Source organism: Alligator sinensis, unplaced genomic scaffold (assembly GCF_000455745.1).
Source record: "Alligator sinensis unplaced genomic scaffold, ASM45574v1 scaffold647_2, whole genome shotgun sequence".
NCBI lineage: Eukaryota > Metazoa > Chordata > Crocodylia > Alligatoridae > Alligator > Alligator sinensis.
This window is the reverse complement of record NW_005841832.1, coordinates 848,406-857,986: the sequence shown is the minus strand read 5'-3', so window position 1 is coordinate 857,986 and position 9,581 is coordinate 848,406.

The window sequence follows — 9,581 nt, the reverse complement described above, 5'->3', positions numbered from 1 at the left end:
GGATGGGATTCAATACTGACAAGTGCAGGGTGCTGCACTTGGGCAGTAGGAACTGGCAGCATACCTATAGGCTGGGGAACTCCCTTCTTGAAAGCACGGTAGCAAAAAGAGATCTTGGAGTCATTATTGACTCCAAGATGAACATGGGCTGACAATGCGAGAACATGGTCACTAGGGCTAACCGTACCTTGTCCTGCATCCACAGATGCATCAGAAGCAGGGCCAAGGAGGTGATCCTCCCCCTCTATGCGACGCTGGTCAGGCCGTAGCTGGAGTACTGCGTCCAGTTCTGGGCACCGCACTTCAAGAGGGATGTGGACAGCATTGAGAGGGTCCAGAGGAGGGCCACCCGCATGATCCAGGGACAGCAGGACAGACCCTACGAAGAGAGTCTATGGGACCTTAACCTGTTCAGCCTTCACAAGAGAAGGCTGAGGGGGGACCTGGTGGCTATCTATAAACTTACTAGGGGGGACGAGTGAGGTTTGGGAGAGACCTTGTTTCCCCGAGCGCCTCCTAGAGTTACAAGGAATAATGGCCATAAGCTGCTAGAGAGTAGGTTTAGACTAGACATTAAAAGGCACTACTTCACAGTCAGGGCGGCTAGGATCTGGAACCAACTTCCAAGGGAAGTGGTGCTCGCTGCTACCCTGGGGGTCTTTAAGAGGAGGCTCGACCTTTACCTGGCTGGAGTAATTTGAGCCCAGTTTTCTCTTCTGCCCACGGCAGGGGGTCGGACTAGAAGATCTACAAGGTCCCTTCCGACCCTACATCTATGAATTTCTTCAATGTGAATGTTTATGCAGCAGCTAATATTGTTGCTAATGGAATCTACTGACTGTAAGGGTGATGGGATAGTTATATGCCACAAAAATGACTTGAGGTCTGGAAAATGTGCCTCCAAGTGAGAGACTTCAGGTACTCAGTCAATGTCATTTGTCAAGTGGTGACTTGATCATGGTCTTTAAGTACCTACCTGGGGAGAAGATTTATGATAGCAGAGGGCTCTTTAATCTTGCAGACAAAGGCAGCACAGGAAGCTAGACAAATTTAGACTGGAAATAAAGTGCATATCTTTTAACAATGAAGGTAAGTAACTGTTATGACAATTTAACTAAGGAGGTGGTGCATTCTGTATCACTTAACCCATTAAGCAGAGATTGGCTGTGTCTCTCTACAAAACACTTTCTACTCAACCTGTAGTGATGGGCTTGCTGCAAGAATCACTGGGTGAACATTTCTGGCCCATGTGGATAATCACAGTGGTGCTTTCCTTTACTTAAAGTTTACCAATCTATAGCAGTCACTAGCTATCCCTTAGCTTTTAGATGTGTAGGTACTTTGTTTGTGCTACAGTTTGCACTATGGCTACATTATTTTTGATCTAGCATCCTTTCTGCCCTTAGAAGCTATGATTCTTTATTATCCTGGCCAAAATAAATTAGATTGGCAAATGTTTTGGGAGGTGGGGGGAGGGGGGAAATATATGTTTGACCATCCTGATACTACTGACAGTCAGGTCAAATTTACCATATTGTTCATCTGAAAAAAAAATAATGTCAGGACCAGTCATTTTTGTTGAAGCATAAGCTGGGCTAGTATGTGTCCTCACACAGCTGATCTATCTGAGCAGTGAAAACAGACATTGCCGTTGTCCCACAGGGTGTGGCCCCTGCTACTTCTGGGGCTTCATGGACCAGATCCTGTGGGACAATGGTCCTAAGTGTTGCACCCTGACCTGGGGTGCAGCAACTTGAATGCACACCCAGGGCATTCCCTTCAGGTAATTCACAGGACTCACATGTTACACTGTCTGGGTGCACACCTGTAAACAGAGAACCCTTGGGGTTCTTCCACTTGCAGCTGTGTGCCTCAGATAAGGGCATGGCAGCTTGAAGCCTTGGCCTGGAAATCTCCTATAAGGGGATTCCCAGGGTGCATGTCAGCAAGTGCAGAGTAGGGACTCCCATGTGGGTTCCCTGCACTAGGGCTGTGAAAAAGGGGCCCTATTCGATTCGGATTCAGCCCGAATCAGGGACAGTGATTCGATCTGTTCATTTGGATCACTGTCCCTGATTCAATTTGGCCGAATCCGAATCTGAAGATTCGATGCTGATTCAGCAAATCAGTGATTCGGACACAGGCACAGCTTTAAAAGTTTTTTCTATATACCTTGAGGTAGCAGGCGCGGCTTGTGATCACTGCGATGCTGGGGCCCATGGAGCATCCCACAGGAGCATGGGGGTTCTCCAGTGTGCTCGGCAGTGAACCCGGAAGTGGGCCGGAAGTACTTCCGGTCCACTACCGGGTCTGCTGGGGAGTGCATTGGGGGGGTCCCCCTGTGCCCCCCTGGCTCAGCGATCAGCCGCAGGGGGACCCTGGGTGCCCCCCAGACCTAAGAGGCGCCAGTTGCCAAGCTGGGGGAGCACAGGCCCCCACCCCCGCGCGCTCCCTGGTGGACCAGGAAGTGGACCAAAAGTATTTCTGGTCCGCTTCCGTGTCTGCTGCTGAGCGCGCTGGGGAGCGCCCCGTGCTTCTGTGGGATGCTCCATGCGCCTCAGCAGTGCAGCGTTCATGAGCCCCTGCTACCTAGAGGTATGTAGAAAAAACATTTAAAGCTATATCTACATCCAAATCGCCAAATCTGTCCAAATCACTCTGAATTGATTTGGAGAGATTAAAGGGTCTGTAACAGGGGGCTCGGGCAGAACCCTTGTTACTGAAAGGTACTCTATGCATGGGTGAATAGGGAAGTAGGGGGCTCAGCTAGGGGTAGTTTGTCACATTGGGAGTAGATTAGAGATTAATGGCCACCTCCATACATAAAAGGTGGGGTTAGGGTTCAAACAGTTGTTCTCAGGGCACGGAAGAGAATGAGAGCGACTACCACAGATCCGGCAAAGCACCGAGGACTCTACAAACTGGAACGCACAGGACAGATCCCAGACTGGTGAGACAAGGGGATATTTACAGCAGGGACAGTGGTCAGCAACCAGCCAGCAAGATTCCAGGGAGGCAGGAAGCGCGATTTCCCAGGGGTCAATCTCCTGGGACGCTCGGTGTACAACAGAAGCAGCGGGGCAGCAGCCACGGCCGGGAAGGAGTGAAAAAGGGGGCTACTCTCTGAAAGCAGGGGCCAGCATCCGATTGGCAAGATCCCAGAGAGGACAAAGAGACACAACCCCAGAAAATAGGTCCCTGAGACAACCAGCTCATGGCTGGAAAAGCAGAGCGAATTCCATGACTGGCATCGGTGCAGCAGAGAAGGGGCAATCCAGCTGCACCTGCATTAATTGAGGCAATTAGCACAGGCTTTCACATTGTAATGGGCTCAATAAAAGAGGCACTTGGTGGAAACAACCACCTGGATGGTTTGGTGCTTTCCCCCATCCCCTCAGGGATTAACATCGTATCTTTTCTATCTTCTTAGTTGTGGCAGGAGAGTCCTGAAGCAAAGGGGGAGGATAGCAGACACTCACCTACAGGGTCCTCTGATTCTATTCAGATTCAGAGATTTGGCCGATGAATCAGGGACTGAAGCTTTGCACAGCCCTACCCCGCGCCATGTTTACAGGTTGTGACCTGAGTTGGGGTGTGGCACCACAGTATGTGCACCCTGGGTGTCCCCCTACAGGGGAATTCCTGAGCACACAGAATTAGGCTCCTGAAGTCCACAGGAGCACCTGCTTGGGCTGGCTAGAGAGCGTGGGTACTCTGGGCTGCCTGTACTTTCCTACCATAAACTAACAGATGTCATCTGTGAAAAGGTGGCACAAACTATTAGGGATGTATTTGGTAGCTGTGTTGGTCTATTATACAAACTATTAAAAATTATTGCAAATTACTGCAACCACAAACGTGGGTGTTTGTGGTATGACAAAGGGCACAGACAAAGGGTACAGAGATCTGTTAGCCTGAGCTTTGTGCCATCATAACAATTTTTATGGAAGCACAAAGGCAACATCTGTTTGCAGCCAAAGTGGAACTGTGTCAGCAGTTTGTGTCTCCACTCCAGAATTTCTTATAGCTTGATGTTTAGGGCGTTCTTTGGAACTGTGAGTTCAAATACCCCTCCAGTAGAAGGAAACGGAAGCCAGGTCTCCCATATCCTGAGACTGTGCTAATTCCTGAGCTATGGTGGGGGATGGGGGCATGCTGCTACCTCCTCCCAAAGTTTTGCGAGTCTAATTCTTCATTTCATTTACTTTTCTTTACGAGTGCCTGAAAGTCAGCAAGATAAGGTTCTTTGGGTAGATCTGATATCTTTTATTAGACCAACTAAATAGTTGGAAAAATTGTTATTTGCTAGCTATCAGGCACAAACACCCTTCTAGAGGCATAGGGAGAATCTGCTGGTGTTTTGTGTACTCTCCTGGGTAGAATAGAAGCCAATATGCAAAATGCAGGTCTGTGAAAATGCAAATGTGTGGCAGTGAGGATCAGAGGGAATGGGAGACAATAGCTGTGAGACACGTAGATGGGGGTGGGGGGAAAGGGAATGTTGAAATGGTGATAGAATTGTAGCTGGTAAAATGTAGACTGGTTACCTGGGTTTATCAGATGGCAGGCAGGTTATGATGTGCCATAAATCCAATATCTATATTTAGCCCATGATTTTTTGTATCCAGTAGATTTATGAAGTGAAGTTTGTAGGCTTGTCTATGAAAGGTGTCTTGTAAATTCCCTTTGAGGATTGCAACTGAGAGATTGGAGAGAGAGTAGTGGTTATCTTGTGAGAAGTGTGCACCCATAGGTAATTGGGTATTTTTGTCTTTGATCTATTTTTGGTGGGCATTCATTCTGGTACACAGTTGTTGTTTGGTTTCTCCTACATATTTTCCATCAAGGCATTTAGTGCACTGGATGAGATATGTTACGTTTCTGGAGGTGCAGCTGTAAGATCCAGGAATGCTGATGGTTCTGTTGTGGGGCGTAGTTATTGTGGGAGTGGTGGCGGTGTGTTGGCAGGTAAACACACTAAACACCAGCAGGTTTTCCCTATGCCTGAAAAAGTGTTTGTACTTGAAAGCTTGCAAAGAATATTTTTTTCCAACTATTTAGTTGGTTTAATAAAATATATCACATCTACCCAAAGAACCTTGTCTGCCTTATGTTTTTAGATCAACGTGGCTACAACTGACAGCCCTGAAACACCGCAAAACATTTTGGGTTGAGTGGAATGTCTTGCATTGAACAAAGTGATATTTCTGCCAGTAAGATGCCTACACAGTACTATTTTGGAAATGCTGAGGGAGCTCAGGGAATGGGGATGTGGAAGCCCCTAGATTTTCCCTGCTGGGTAACAGCTTTCTTTTGGCTGGTTAGTGCCGTGGGAGGGTGAGTCTTGTTAGTGGGAATGACTCCAGCCCAGTGATGTGGGCTGCAGTGCTCCCAGGGTCTGTGTGGTTTGCTCTTTGGTTGTTTTCTGAACCTTAGCTGACTGAACTGTAGGGAATTGCAAGCAGCTCAATAAAAACACATTGATCTCCTATTTAAAAATTACATGGTGTGTTGCTCAAGGGCTTGGCAGAGGGAGGCTCTTCTTAATGTGTGGGAAGCATGTCCAGGAGGTGGACACATTGAGACTTAGGCCACGATGCCGTTTCACATATCATTGTTGGCAGCTGAGTAGTTGTGCTGTCCGCTGCCCTTAATGATTTGGGTGCCTGTAACCAGGATCTCCTCTTATATGTGTACTCAGATTTTCTTGGTCTTCCCTCAGTTCCTTTACTGTATTCAGTCCTCCTTGCTCCCCAGCTTCCCACATTTCCTTGCCTTTGGTATTTTTACTAGAGACAGCTTTTTAATTTTTTTTATAAAGGCGCTAAGGAGCTCAGGTACTGAAGAAGAAACATTCATTAAACTTCAGCTCTTTGAGGTAGGAGCTGACTTTTCATTCTGTATATCCAATCCCCTGCACAACTAGGGCCATGGCTAGGGTTTCTAAATGACAGAGCAATACAAATGATACTACCTAGCTATAACTGGGCCTACAGGGCTGGCACCATTTAAAAAAACCAAAATAACAGGCACTTTTCTGTAGTTAGCAATCCTGGCTCATCCTAGAGGGAGTCTGGTAAGCAACCACGATTTCTCGTCATAAAGCCATGCCATGGAGTGGCCCAGCCCAGTCAGCAGAGTCCTTTGTCTCACCATTTTCTAGACAGATTCACTCTGCAGTTTACCTCATTTGAGGCTCAAACTACTGTCTTTTGGGGTTTCTAGGCCACAGCACTACCACATAGGCCATAAAAGAGCTTGTCTTATTCAGGAGTAGCTGGTCTTAACTTGATGCCACTCTTCTCAGATCTTACGTCAAGAGATGTACTGTCTCTGCTAGTGTCCATGGTTCTAGTCCTGGCATAAGGGAATTTGGTTTGGAATAGTGTCTTGCCACATCTCTGCCATCCTCAGTGGGGCAAAAGTGTAAGGCGCTGCTGTTGTTTCCACACACGCAAACATACCAGCAGTGGAAACAGGGTGTATTCCTGTGTGGAGAGGTGAAGTCTGGGGTTGGAGGCCTGCTGCTGGATAGGACAGCTCAGGAGGAAAGAACAACGGAAAGACACCTATCAAGTGATTCAGGCAGAGGGCTGGCATTTTACCTCTGTTAACAAATCACTGTGTGGGGACCTTGGACAAGCCAGTTGACTTCTCTGCCCCTCCATCTTTCCACTGGTAAAATGGGGATTTTCTTGCCTGACAAGGGGATCGGAAGCCAGCCTTACTGGGGAAACACTTTTTCCTCCTGGGGTGGAAAGTGCTAGAGAAGCACAGAAGACTGTGATGATGATTTTACAGTAGCATTCACCCTGGCTCTCCAGAGCAGGGAGATGTGGCTCTGCCATTGTCCAGAGGCAGGGCTGAGGAAGCTGTTCTCTGCACCTGTTCCCACAAGGTCCTTTCATCTTGGCTGGACAGGAGGAGGAAGGGAGGGCAGTACACCAGCTCCAAGTGCTGTGCTTAATGTCTCACAGCAGCTCTGAAGGCGTGTCTGTACAAGTGCTCCAGAATTGCCTAATGTGCTGGAAGTCCCTCTGTTTTGAACTTATGCATGCAGGAGTAATACCCTGGCCTATAAAAGTTACTGACCCACATTCAAAATGGCGGTGGCCATCATCTGAAACATGATTATAGCTCATGCAACATCTATATTCAGTAGTGCTGCCAAAGGGACTGTAGGATTTGGAAGCATTTGTAGGTTTCTCATTATTCTGTTCTGGGAAAAAGCTTTAAAATAATGGGACATAAATTAATTACACACTGAAAAGAATGGCAGAATGTTATTAGATACTTGGGAGTTAATTGTACTGCTGTTAATCATGATGTATTCTAATGGCATCGGTAGGGATGTAATATGTAATTCCATAGGTATTCCAGAGTAATTTAGCAGTTTAATTAATTTCTGCTAATACATTTTAAATCACTTACTCTGTTCCCTCTTTTTCTCCCAGGGAAGAGAACAAAATGTCTTGGCTCCTTGCTGTCCAAATCCTGCACTGTTCCAAGGTCATTTCTGTCAGCCAAGATGTCACTTTATTTTTTCCATGTACTTTTCTTCCCTCTCAGTTTTTTATTTCCATTGGAGACCCTCCCTCCCACCCCCTCAAAGTCATCTTTGGGGGAAAATGATGTCCATGGAATTACAAAATGTGGTCATAGCTGCTTTCTTTTATAATAGGTAAATATTAGGGCTGTACAAAATTTTGCCGGCAGTTTTGTTTTGATGCTGTTTCAACTCGTTTCAAGCTTGAAACAGCAAAATCGAAATGAAACAGAGAGCTTCGAAACAGCCACGAAACAAAACGAAGCAAGTCAAAACATTTCAAAATTTTCTAAACGTTTTGCATTTCGAAGCTCAAGCTAGCTTGCCTGCAGGGAAACAGAAACTAAAGTAAGGAGAGGGAGAGGGAAGGGAGGGAAGGACTGCTCCCATTATTGACTGTGTAGGTGGCCAGTGACTGTCATCCTTTCCTGAGGTCTCTTCCAATCCCAGTGCTCTGGGGGAGGGATGGAAAAACTGCATAAAAGGCAGCATTGTTTGAACTGCCCTGCTGTCTGCCTTGGTGTCAGTTGAGTGAGGGTGCACCTTAACACACACACACACAGTTTCACCCACCCGTGTCATGAGTGTTGCCTGTCAGCACCTAGAGGTGCAGGGCCCCAAAACCCAGACTCCCCCTGCACCTATCTCCTTGCCAGCGGGCAGGCTTCGTGGCCGCAGCAGGGCCTAGCAGGCCTGCAGTTTTCACCCCCCCCGTGCCCCAAGTCACACACAGTCCCACAAGCACCCATGTCACGAGTTTTGGCTGTCAGCAGCCGGAGGTGCAGGGCCTCAGAACCCAGAAGCCCCTGCACCGATCTCCTTGAAAGATGGCAGGTTTCATGGCCTCAGCAGGGGCTAGCAGGCCTGGAGTTTTGACCCCACTGTGGCTTAACACATACATGTGACACAAATTTTTTGCTTTCAAGACTTTGAGGTGCAGTTTCCCTGAAACCTCTGCATCTATCTCCTTGAAACTTGGCAGGGTTCATGCCCTCAGAAGGGGTACCATTCCTGCAAGGTTCATCCAAATCAGGCCAGAAATGACAAAGCTATAAGGTTGTTTCGAGCTTCCCCGTTATAGCCTATGGGCGAAACGTCGAAACAGCACTGAAACAGCTAAATTGTTTTGACAAAACGAAATGGAACAGCAGTTTTGAATTGAAATGAAATTCGAAACAAAACGCTGTTCCGACAAAATGGAAATATGTCCCATGGAGAGTAGGTCAGAACTGGGCGAACTTATTCTGATAAATAATAAATATGCTGAAAAATGGAGTTTGGAAGGATGAAAACTACTTGAAAATTCAGGTGGAATTCAACAAGTAGTTCCAGCCAAAATGCCAAAGTGCCTAAACTGGCACATAACCCACCGGGAGGTGTGGATTATAGTAGCACAGTCGCCCTCACCTTTGGCTGGCCCACAGGTCTGAGCAAGACATGTGCAATGGACATCTTCATACTTTGCTCCCCCTGTGCATCTGTGGGAACATGCATCGGTGGAAGGCAAAACCTCCATTGTGATTCCTTACCTGCCAAGTGGGTTCTGTGAGCATGTTAGAAAGTTAATCAGAAGTTGTCACACGTTCCCTTTAGTCCTTCCATATTAAGTATGGAGTTTGTTCTCCTGAGAAAGCAGACTCGGAGACTAACCCACAAAGTTGGGTCAGTAGGACTTCCAGGGCCAGAAATGGGAGCAGAATTAACAGCCTGTGTTTTGGGGGAGGAAAGCAGCATGACACCCTGTTGAAGAGGAGGCAGGGAGGAGCAGCAGCACAGCCATAGTGTGGCAAGAGGAGAAGGGCAGTGGGGTATAGGTGGTTGAAATACAGAATCTCCATCCTTTGTGAAATCCCAACATTTCAAACAGGGTTTCCCTCTGGACTTGGAATGAAAGCTGGAAACATCTGTGAGAATTCAGGAATGTTTTCCTTTGTAAACATAATATCCCCCACTTTTCCCCAGCCCGCCCCCACAAATCCTTTTAGAACCAGATTATTAGATACATCTGAAGCATTATATTATAAAGAGGCCGGCA